Source organism: Bombina bombina, chromosome 10 (assembly GCF_027579735.1).
Source record: "Bombina bombina isolate aBomBom1 chromosome 10, aBomBom1.pri, whole genome shotgun sequence".
NCBI lineage: Eukaryota > Metazoa > Chordata > Amphibia > Anura > Bombinatoridae > Bombina > Bombina bombina.
Window position 1 is genome coordinate 95,146,080 of NC_069508.1, and position 12,661 is coordinate 95,158,740.

At 39.9% G+C, this 12,661-nt stretch overlaps 1 protein-coding gene across 1 annotated transcript in view; it reads right to left on the reverse strand.

The window, feature by feature from the left end:
- LOC128640817 (mucolipin-3) overlaps positions 1–12,661 on the reverse strand; it is a 172,905-nt gene that overhangs the window by 13,888 nt on the left and 146,356 nt on the right. The gene's annotated exons all lie outside the window — the stretch shown is intronic.

The window sequence follows — 12,661 nt, forward strand, 5'->3', positions numbered from 1 at the left end:
GCACCCATTAAGGAGGAGTCACAATCAATTATCCTCTATAAAAGGTGAGCAGCAAGCAGTATGAATTTATCTTGAAAAAGGCTACATCAGCTGAAACGCGTTGATCCGCAACATCGAGATTGTTTTACTACCAAGTTTTATATAACACACAGAGCGCTCTGTTGTTTTCCACTTTGGAACTCTTCGTAAACAATCCTAACTGCTATGTAACATTGTTCTCCATCTCATCAACAAGTTTGGCTAGCTGTGACGATCAGAATCTGCAGACATCACTTACACACTGAATCACAGACCACCCGGTAATCCGTGCATCTAATTGGAACAAAATATCACGTGACCCCGCACACGCTGCACAATCCGGCAAACCACAGTACACGCTGGAGCGATACTGCTCACCTGAAAGGTAATTTCTTAACCACTAAGGGTCTAACGTGTTTACTTCGGACCTACTACTCTAACACACGGAGAAGCAAACAGAAAATAGCTTCGTATTCTGGGTGAGTCCAACTTGTAAGATGAACCATTTATGTCACTGACTTTTCCATTTGAATGCAGATCGTCTTTGTAGCCATCGACGGAACTTTCTACCCGAATGTTACATTGATGCAAAATCACATTGATACAGCCACACAGACTGACTTAGCTGCTTTCCGTGCTCTCATTTGACTTCCACTACTTATATATTTTTTCATTTGCAATTTTAACCTATGAACTGTGTTTATTTGGATACATTTTTAAGCCTCTAACGGACTTCCATTTTTTCCTTTTTTCCATTTTTTCTTCCAGATTTTTTTCCACCGGTGTTTTTATTTAATTTTATCTTATGTTTCATCAATATATTTTCATACCTTTTGTTATTTTTCATTTAGAGTTCATTCCTAAATATTTTCATTATTAGTTCATTTGTATTAGGGTTTATTTTAATGTATTAAAATATATTTTATGATAATATCTCATCCACTTGTTTTTCACATATTCTGCAATTATTAGTTCCACTCAATCCTCTTGATTAGCAGCTTTCATTAGCGCACCCTGTATTTGGTTTTTATACTTAAAACTCCTGTCCCATTGCGAAGAGTAATACCCTCCATAAGAGACCTCCGAATCTTTGGCACCTCTCTGCCACCTCCTGTGACAAAAGGCAAAGAATGACTGGGGGATGAGGGGAGTGGGAGAGGTATTTAAGCCTTTGGCTGGGGTGTCTTTGCCTCCTCCTGGTGGCCAGGTTCTTAATTTCCAATAGTAATGAATGAAGCTGTGGACTCTCCTCCCCTTTAGATGGAAAAACATAATTAATGCTTTCCTGATAAATGAATTTCTTTCATGGTAGTGAGAGTCCACAAGTCATTATTCCTGGAAATTATTCTTCCCTGGCACTAGGAGGAGGCAAAGATTTCCAAACCCCAAGAGCTCTATAAAACCCCTACCACCACACAGGTACCTTAAACTAACATATAGCCAAGCAAATGAGGTAGGAAAAGAAATAAGAGCAAAATAATAGGAGCAGGGAAAAAAGAAAAGAAAGAAATTAATTTATCAGGTAAGCATAAATTATTTTTTATTTCATACAGGTGGTGAGAGTCCACAATCCATTACTCCTGGGAACTGATACCCAAGCTGTGGAGTCCACGAGTAATGAAACATAAAGGGTGGGATTTAAAAAACATTTTTTTTAATCTGAGAAACTAAATCTACAACTCCAAAATAACCCCAAATGTGCATAAATTTCATTTTTTTAACGCATCAGGCAAAAAAGAAATCAACCTGAGACGGCTGACTGAATGACTTTCCTACCAAAAATGCCTCAGAAGAAGCAAAAACATCAAAATGGTAGAATTTTGTATGCAAAGAAGACCAAGTAGCTGCCTTGCAAATTTGGTAAACTGAAGCCTCATTCTTAACAGCCCAAGAAGTGGTGACTGGTCTAATAGAATGAGCAGTAATCATTTTAGTTGGAGGCCGACCTGCCTCGAAGTAAGCTTTACGTTTCAACCAAGAAGCCAAAGAAATGGCAGAAACTTTCTGCCCTTTCCTGGAACCAGAAAAGTGAAACAACTAGAAGTATGTCTGAAATCCTTAGTGCCGTCAACATAATATTTTAACACTCTTACAACATCAAGATTATGTAAAGATCTCTCTGATGAATTCTTGGGATTAGGACACACAATAAGGGACGATAATTTCCTGACTGATATTGTCAGATGACACAACCTTAGGCAAGAAATAAATTTTAGTGTTGAGAACTGCCTTATCCTGATAAATAATAAGATAAGGAGTGTCACATGAAAGAGCAGATAACTCAGGAACTCTCGTAGCAGAAGAAATAGCTACAAGGAACAAAACCTTCCAAGAAAGAAGCTTAAAGGGACACTCAATCAAAATTAAACTTTAATTGTTCAGATAGAACATGCCATTTTAAACAACTTTCCAATTTACTTCCATTAACTAAATGTGCACAGTCTTTTTATATTTAAACTTTTTGAGTCAACAGCTCCTACTGAGCATGGGCAAGAATATGTGTGTATGCATTTGTGAATCGCTGATGGCTGTCACATGGTACGTGTGTGCATTTGTGAATGGCTGATGGCTGTCACATGGTACAGGGGGAGTGGAAAAAGACATAACTTTTAAAATTGTCAGAAAAAAATCTACTACTTATTTGAAGTTTAGACTAAGTGCTATTGCATTGTCTTGTTATCTTGCATTTGTTGATTATGCAAATCTACTGTGTTGACTGGTCCTTTAATAAATACATATTCATAACATAACCAGAATCAAAATTAATATGTATTATGCATAGATTCAAAAAGAGGAGCCTGCAAAAAAACTTTCAAAACCAAGTTAAGACTCCAAAGAGGAGAAATTGGTTTAACAACAGGCTTAATTCTAGCCAAACTTGAACAAAACCACAAATGTCTGGAAGATTAGCAATCTTCTTGTGGAACAGAACCAAAAGCACTGAAATGTGAACCTTAAAAGAATTGGCGGATAAATCTTTATCCAAACCATTTTGCAAAAACTGCAAAATCCTGGGATTCTATAGGAATGCCATGAAAAACCATGAACCAAACATCAGGAAATAATGGTCTTCCAAACTATATAATAAATTTTCCTGGTCCCAGGCTTACGGGCCTGAATTAAAGTCTCAATAACATAATCAGAAGACCCTTTCTGTTTAAGGACTATCCGTTCAATCTCCATGCCATCAAGTAAAGAGATTTGAGACCCGGATGGAAAAATGGACCTTAAGACAGAAGGCCTGGAAGCAGAGGAAGTGGCCAAGGAGGGCAAATAGACATCAGAATCAGATCTGCATACCAAACTCTGCAAGACCAAGCCAGAGCAATTAGGATCACTGATGCATTTTCTTGTCTGATTTTAGCAATCACTCTGGGCAGAAGAATCAGAGGTGGAGACACATAAGCTAGCTGAAAAGACCATGGAACAACTAGAGCATGCACAAACACTGCCTGGGTATCCCTAGACATTGCACAGTACCTGGGAAGTGTGTGGTTTAACCGAGAGGCCGTCAGATCTATCTCTCGGAGGCCCTAATGATACTCTATTTGACTGAACACATACAGATAAAGAGACCACTCCCCTGCATGCAAGAACTGCCAACTGGGAAATATGCTTCCAGGTTGTTCACTCCAGGAATATGAATAGCAGAAATTAGACAACAATGTATTTCTGCCCAGGATAGTATTTGCATAACTTCCCTCATGGCTAGGGAACTGTGAGTTCCCCCTTGATGACCGACATAAGCCACTGTGTGACATTATCTGTCTGAAAGCTGAGATAAGACTTCCTTCTCAGCTGAGGCCAGCTCTGAAGATTGCACAAAGTTCTAGAACATTTATAGGTATCCTCACCTCCCGAGAAGACCAAACCCTTTGTGCTCTCTGAGACCCCCAGATAGCCTCCAACCTGAAACACTTGCATCTGTAGTGATCACAGACCAAATAAAACAAACAAAAGAAGCCCTCTGCATAATAAGCTGATTATTCAGCCACAAAGCAGAGACTGGCGTGTTCTGAAATCCTCTGAAATAGCAGAGAATGATCCCTGCACCATTGCTAAGGAATACAAAGCTGAAAAGGCCTCATGTGAAAATGAGCAAATGGAATAGCATACAATGCCACAATCATGAGACCTAAAACCGTCATGCAAATAGCTACTGAGGGAAAAGAAAGGGACTGAAGGTTTGGACAGGCGGATATTAACTTAATCAGAGACAAGGCAACTCTTGTCTGAGGAATCAGATAACTCTTTGGAAAATTTACTTTCCAACCATGTTGTTGAAGAAACAAAAACAGTCTGCCGGTGGGAGATTCTGCCAAATGTAAAGATGGAGCTTGAACCAAGACATTGTTCAGGTAAGGAAACACTGCAATATCATGAGCTCTGATCACAGACAAAAGGGAACCCAGAACTTTAGAGAATATTCTTGGAGCTGTAGCTAGACCAAACGGTAGAGCAACAAACTGAAAATACTTGTCTAGAAAGGCAAATATCAGAAACTGATGATGTTACTTGTGAATAAAGGTGTGCATCCTTTAAATCTATTGTAAACATAAACTGACCTTGCTAAAAAAAAGGTAGAATAATCTGAATAGTGTCCTTTTTGAAAGTAGGAACTCTGAGAAATTTGTTCACAGCTTTTAGCTCCAAGACTGGTCTGAATGTTTCCCTCTTTCTTTGGAACAATGAATAGGTTGGAATAAAATCCATTTCCCTGTTCCAGCAAAGGAACTGGAACAATCACTCCTATGGATTCTAGATCTGCAACTGACTGAAAAAATGACTGAGCCTTTACAGGATTTCTTGGAACATTAGAAAGAAAAAACCTTCACCTGTGAGGCCTTATTCTGAATCCTAAATGATAATCCTGGGAAACTATATTTAGTACCTAGGGATCCTGAACTGGCTGCAACTAAGCCTCCTGAAAGAGGCTTAACCTGCCCCCCAACCAGAGCCTCTGAAATAGGGGCCGCACCTTCATGCAGACTTGTTTGCTAGATTAGATTTCTTGGACAGCTTGGACTTGTTCAAATTAAAACTTAGCTTCCAGACGGAACCAGAGGAACTTTGCTTCTGAGAGAATCAGATTTCTGAGCCATGTACTGACAAAAGGGCTGAAAATTATTAGTAGCTTTAGGTTTACTCTTGGACTCTTTATCCTGAGGGAGAAATGCTCTTTTACCTCCATTCACAGTAGAAATAATAGAATCCAAACCAGAACCAAATAATACCTTTCCCTGAAAAGAAAGTAATAAAAGCCTGGTTTATAAACCATATCAGCAGACCAAGATTTTAACCATAAAGCCCTTCTAGAAAGTACTGCAAAAATTATAGTTTTAGCATTAACTTTAATGATATAAAAAACAGAATCACAAATGTAAGCATTAGCACATTTGAGCAGCTCCAAAAGGTTTAAAAAAAATGTAATTAGCAAAATAGTCAGAAAACTGCTCAGAAAAACTATTTAACCAAAAGGAAGACACAGCAGCCACATCAGCAATAGAAATTTCTGGTCTGAAATGATAACCTGCTTGCTGAAAAGCCATTCTATGAAATGATTCTAACATTTTATATAAAGGGTTTATAAAGGAAGAGCTATGTTCCAAGAGAATAGTAGTATGTTTAGCCAGTGTAGAAATGGCCCCATCGACTTTAGGAATAGTTTCCCAAAGTTCAATATTGGAAACGGATATTGGATACATTTTCTTGAACCTTGCAAAAGGATTAAAAGGAATACCTGGCTTAGCCTATTCTCTGGAAACAAATTTAAGGGACTGCATCCAGAATAGAAAACAGATCAGGAGATTTAAACAGTATCTAAATGTTTAACAGGCTTATCCTCAACGACTTTATGATCTTTATCATCTCTAGAGTAAGCAATACATCCTTTAAAGTGAAGGTAAACTTTGGTGAAGGAAAGCCAGTTTTTTTAAAAATACTATTAAAAACAGGGGCACTTTCATTCATCAAAGTTTACAAAGCAGCCGTTTTGATTAAAAACTTACCTTTTTTTCATTTCACAGCCAGAGCAGCTTCCCCCTCCAGGAAATCCTCTCTTCACACCTCAGAAATGACTGATCCGGCTTCCTCCAATCACAGCATGGCCTCAGGCAATAACCACCCTGGGGGGAAAGCTGTGATTGGAGGAAGCAGGATTAGTCATTGCTGACGTGTGAAGAGAGGATTTCCAGGAGGGGTAAACTGCTTTAGCTATGAAAAGAAAAAAAAGGTAAGTTTTTAATCAAAACGGCTGCTTTGTAAACTTTGATGAATGAAAGTGCCCCTGTTTTTAAAAGTAGTTTTAAAAACTGGGCTTTCATTCACCAAAGTTTACCTTCACTTTAAAAGGGAACAAATATGCTTAATTTTGAATGAATAGGATTCTTATTTTGTGAAAATGCACGTAAACTCTCACGTCATAAAAAGGAAAAAAGCATAATAAAAATGCTTAATAAAACTTTTATAAGTAGTATACCTAAATATATAACTGTCCCAAGGTCAAATCTATATATATATATATATAATCTAAAAAAGCTTATATTATAATAATAACCTAAAAAGTGGGCCAAACACAAAATATTGTACTTACCAAAAGGCATCCCACTACTGGAGGAAACCAGTAGCAAACAAAACCAGTGCTGAAACATAAAAGCAGAGGATCTAGAATAATATTATATCAAAGAAACCAACAGGAAAGGAGGCAAAGAACAAATACCTGCGACACCCATGGAAAGGCTTATGACTAAAACCCAACAGGTGAAATATATGTCCATAACCCATACTCCAAATACATCCCTCCAACATTCACTGTACTCTGAGGGAAAATGGGCCTTAGTCGATCTGAGAACCCCTCTCAATGAAGAATCAAATGCACATCTTCATTCTTCAACCACTTCCAGTGCAGGCAAAGACAAGACTGAGGTACCTGAGAGGTGGGAGGGGTTTTATAGAGCCCTTGGGGTTTGGGAATCTTTGCCTCCTCCTAGTGGCAGGGAAGAGTAATTCCCAGGATTAATGGATCGTGGTCTTTCACCACCTGGATGAAATATATATTAAAGCTAATGTGTTGCTTTTTTATAAACTCATATAATACTAATAGTAATTTGTTTTTATTTTTTAGAACAACTTATGAATGGTTTAAAGTGATATGAAACCAATTTTTTTGCCTTTTTATGATTCAGCATGCAATTTTAAATAACTTTCTAATTTACTTCGATTATTACATTTTCTTCGTTCTCTTGTTACCTTTTCATTGTAAATCAGGGATGTAAGCTCAGGAGCATGCTCTATCTGGATCACAATTTTTTTTTTTTGGGTTCCATATCCCTTTAAGGTGCTTGTACTAATCAGCACTCCTTGGCCATTTCTTATGAGAAGATCTAGTACATCACTTAAAGCATTTATAAACAACCTAAACGTTTGTTACCTAAAAGTACAAGTTTCATATTCACAAGAAAACAGCCCAACTACGCAGAACTAATAAAGCAGCAGCCTAGTTTCATTTTCACTTTTGTATTGATAACTCTGCCCTCTAGTGGCTAACCATGTAAATATGTAATTTCCACACCTTTTACTACAGTATACAGCAAAATAACTGTATACATGCACAAATAAATAACAACATTGTACTGGTGTAATAACTTCTAATTCCCTTCAGTAAGGTCAATGTATCATATGATCCATCAATGAAACCCCTAATAAAATACCAGGAGATGGACTAAAAAGGACACTTAAAGGGACATGATACCCAAATGTTGAAGCACATGAAAGTGATGCAGCATAGCTGTAAAAAGCTGACTTGAAAATATCACCTGAGCATCTATATGTAAAAAAGGAAGATATTTACCAACCTTAGGCAGTCTGTCAGGATGGTGGTCCCAGGACAAGCTAGGATGTGCGTCTGTCATGTGCAGGCACAGTCATGTTCTTTTCTTATCCAGTTTAAGTAAGTTCTATGAAATCTCATGACATCACAGCAAAGGCAAAGCATTACCTTAGCACTCCTGATGCTGATTGACTAATGTTTTTTTTTTTTTTTTTTCAACTTGCAAATGGACAGCAGCTGAAGTATAACTGTTTACAAAGCACCTACTCTTGAGTAATTTTGAGATAGAATATCTTGCTTTTCTTCTTAAACGGGAAGAGTCCACAGCTGCATTCATTACTTTTGGGAATTCAGAACCTGGCCACCAGGAGGAGGCAAAGACACCCCAGCCAAAGTCTTTAAATACCTCCCAAACTTCCCCCATCCCCCAGTCATTCTTTGCCTTTCGTCACAGGAGGTTGGCAGAGAAGTGTCAGAAGTTCGAGTTAGTCTCTTATGGAGGGTAGTACTCTTCGAAATGGGACTGGAGTTTTAAGTAGTCCTGTGAGCCTCTTAGTGAGAGCATGGGTGAATGTTAGAGTCCGGAGATGCAGGGAGAGTCTTTCTGCGAAACCATCCCGACTCATATTAACAGCTCCTTAGCTATCAGCATTGACGAGTTTCGCTGCCTGCCTTTATTCACTCAAGTCCATGTCAGAAGCGAGGCTACTATCGGTCACACATGAATGACTGTGTTCCTGTTTCATGGCGTAGATTCAGGTAAGATAGTTTAATTTTACTTCATTATGTGAATGTGATGTTATAGTAAAGGTAGGGTCCCAGTGGGACACCTTTTATCTTAATATTGGAATCATGGGTTAATATCCCCCCTAAGGGGGGTTATTGAACAGGGGGGGGGGCTTTAATCATGTTTGTTATGTGGTTCTATCTGCTGATGTGTAGTAATACTCTAGGCTCATGGCTTTTTTGAACATTACGGCCTTATCACTTAGCGCGATCTTTACATTTGCGTGCTCTTTTATGCCTTGCACAGTGCACCTCGTGACCGGGTGCGTTACGTTGTTTTTCACTTCCGTATGCTGACTGTGTGGCGAAAGAGAGAGTCTGCTCGTGGGTTGTCTGGTTCACAGGAGGTGGTGAGTGCCCCAGCCATTGGGGGTGTAAAGAATGTGCTAGTTACCGTTTGTCATTTTTGTAATCCCATGATGGAGGATTCTGATTTTTTAGACACGGATGTCTCAGATGCTTGTCTATGCTTGTCTAGTCTGACGGGTCTTGACTTGTCTAGGGTGCAAGGGGGAACTCGCGGTTTTCTGGAACACCATAGTTGGTATTATGTGTGGTGTCAGGGAATGAGGGTGGCCTTCCGGTCATCCTAGTGACGTTTTCTACTGATTATGGATTCTCTTCTGGTCTTGTCCTCCTAAGGAGTTTGTTTTCTTGGACGGTGGCTTGTGGCAACCTCTGGTTGCTCTACGTTGGTTTTGGTCCTTTGAGTATCTCTTGGGGTCCTCTATTCTTCCTCTCAGGGGTAGATAGGGATTTTTGTCCAGTTTGATTTGAGCCTGTGTTGGATGTTCCTTCGGATCTTTTATGGGTTCCTCTACTCTCCCTCTCGGGGGTGGATAGGGGGTTTTAATTTTTTTGTGGGAGTTGAGTGCCACAGGGCTGACTCCTCGGAAGCTTTTGTGCTCAGCAAACTCTGGGTCAGAGTGGTCTCTAGCACGGCTTTGCAGGTTGTGTAACTGATGAGTGGTTTCTCGGGCTTCCGGTTTTTCCTGTGTCGTATGTAGTTTTTTGTAGGGTGTCGAGTAATTCAGGCTGTGGTGCCTTTCAAAGGAGCTGCCTTTTTTTGTACCCACCCTTTGTTTGCATTCAGTGTCCTCTAGCTTGGGTATTGTTTTCCAAAAAGTAATGAATGCAGCTGTGGACTCCTCCCGTTTAAGAAGAAAAACATAAAATATGCTTACCTGATAATTTTCTTTTCTTCTGACGGGAAGAGTGCACAGCTCCCGCCCGCGCTCTCTCTATGGGGCGGCAGTACATTTTTGTTCTTCTGGTACCTTTTTTTCACCCTGATATTTCTCCTATTGTTCCTTGTTCCCTTGGCAGAATGACTGGGGAATGAGGGAAGTGGTGGAGGTATTTAAAGCCTTTGGCTGAGGTTTCTTTACCTCCTCCTGGTGGCCAGGTTCTGAATACCCAAAAGTAATGCATGCAGTTGTGGACTCTTCTGGTCAGAAGAAAAGAAAATGATCAGGTAATGATATTTTATTGTCAGCTTTTTACAGTTATGCTGCATCCAGCTGCAACAGAGCTGGATAGAGGAGGTTCATTAAAACCCTCAATTTCAGCTTCCTCAGCAGCTACAAACCTCCAAGACCCCTCATTTGAAAGAGAATCACCTGTGTCCTAGGAGCAGTACCATGCAGCAGATGTCAAAGTAAAGTACAAAAAACACATGGGGATTTGGTGTGTCTGGTATGTCTAGAGACCGCTAATAAAGACAATTCCCTCTCTTAAAAAAATATATGAATTTTGTCTGTATAGTCAGGCGATCATTGTGGTAAAAAAGGTGCTTTTATTTCTGTAGTGCACAATGGGGTCTCTCTATATTATAAACCCCAAAAGCCTTTTTCAATACTATTTACTAAAATCTAAGCTTCTTTGCTTAGATTTTATTAACCCCTTAACGACCAAGGACGTACGCCACACGTCCTCAAAAAAAAGTCAGTTAATGACCGAGGACGTGTGGTGTACGTCCTTGGTCTGGAAAGCAGCTGGAAGCGATCCTGCTCGCTTCCAGCTGCTTTCCGGTTATTGCAGTGATGCCTCGATATGGAGGCATCCTGCAATAACCCCCCTTGGCCATCCGATGCAGAGAGAGCCACTCTGTGGCCCTCTCTGCACCGGACATCGATGGCCGGTATCGTTGGTGGGTGGGAGCTTACGTGGGAGGCGGGGTGGCGGCCATCGGTGCGCTATGTGGAGTGGAGGGGGGCGGGATCGGGGGGCGGGAGCTACGGGGGCGTGCACGGGAGCGCGCGCGTGCACGGGGGTGGTGGGCGGGCGCGTGCACGGGGCGGGAGCGGGTGGGAACCGCTACACTACAGAAAAAAAAAAGTTAAAAAGTTGAAAAAAAAAAACAACTTAAATGCAATCTAAGGGTCCTGGAAGGGGTTGGGGGTTGGTCTCGGTGGGGGGGGGGGAAAGCTACACTACAGAAAAGGGAATTAAAAAAAAAAAAGGCACATTTTGTTACAAAACTGGGTACTGGCAGACAGCTGCCAGTACCCAAGATGGCGCCCATTATTGCAGAGGGGAAGGGTTAGAGAGCAGTATGGTGGGGGATCAGTGAGGTTGGGGTCTAAGGGGGGATCCTACACATCAGCATATGTAAATATGCTCTTTTTTTAAAAAAAAAAAAGGGCCAAATACCTTTTATTTTAGTACTGGCAGAGTTTCTGCCAGTACTTAAGATGGCGGGGACAATTGTGGGGTGGGGGAGGGAAGAGAGCTGTTTGGGAGGGATCAGGGGGTCTGATGTTTCAGGTGGGAGGCTGAGCTCTACACTAAAGCTAAAATTAACCCTGCAAGCTGCCTACAAGCTACATAATTAACCCCTTCACTGCTAGCCATAATACACGTGTGATGCGCAGCGGCATTTAGAGGCCTTCTAATTACCAAAAAGCAATGCCAAAGCCATATATGTCTGCTATTTCTGAACAAAGGGGATCCCAGAGAAGCATTTACAACCATTTGTGCCATAATTGCAGAAGGTGTTTGTAAATAATTTCAGTGAGAAACCTAAAATTGAGAAAAAATTAACGTTTCTTTTAATTTGATCGCATTTAGCGGTGAAATGGTGGCATGAAATATACCAAAATTGGCCTAGATCAATACTTGGGGTTGTCTACTACACTACACTAAAGCTAAAACTACCCCAAAAAGCTCCCTACATGCTCCCTAATTAACCCCTTCACTGCTGGGCATAATACACGTGTGGTGCGCAGTGGCATTTAGCGGCCTTCTAATTACCAAAAAGCAACACCAAAGTCATATATGTCTGCTATTTCTGAACAAAGGGGATCCCAGAGAAGAATTTACAACCATTTATGCCATAATTGCACAAGCTGTTTGTAAATAATTTAAGTTAGAAACCAAAAGTTTGTGAAAAAATTTGTGAAAAGTGAACAATTTTTTCTATTTGATTGCATTTGGCGGTGAAATGGTGGCATGAAATATACCAAAATGGGCCTAGATCAATACTTTGGGTTGTCTTCTAAAAAAAAATATATACATGTCAATGGATATTCAGAGATTCCTGAAAGATATCAGTGTCCCAATGTAACTAGCGCTAATTTTGAAAAGAAATGGTTTGGAAATAGCAAAGTGCTACTTGTATTTATGGCCCTATAGTTTACAAAAAAAGCAAAGAACATGTAAACATTGGGTATTTCTAAACTCAGGACAACATTTAGAAACTATTTAGCATGGGTGTTTTTTTGGTGGTTGTAGATGTGTAACAGATTTTGGGGGTCAAAGTTAGAAAAAGTGTGTTTTTTTCCATTTTTTCCTCATATTTTATAATTTTTTTTATAGTAAATTATAAGATATGATGAAAATAATGGTATCTTTAGAAAGTCCATTTAATGGCGAGAAAAACGGTATATAATGTGTGGGTATAGTAAATGAGTAAGAGGAAAATTACAGCTAAACACAAACGCCGCAAAAATGTAAAAATAGCCTTGGTCCCAAACGGACAGAAAATGGAAAAGTGATGTGGTCATTAAGGGGTTAAATAATATTGAAAAT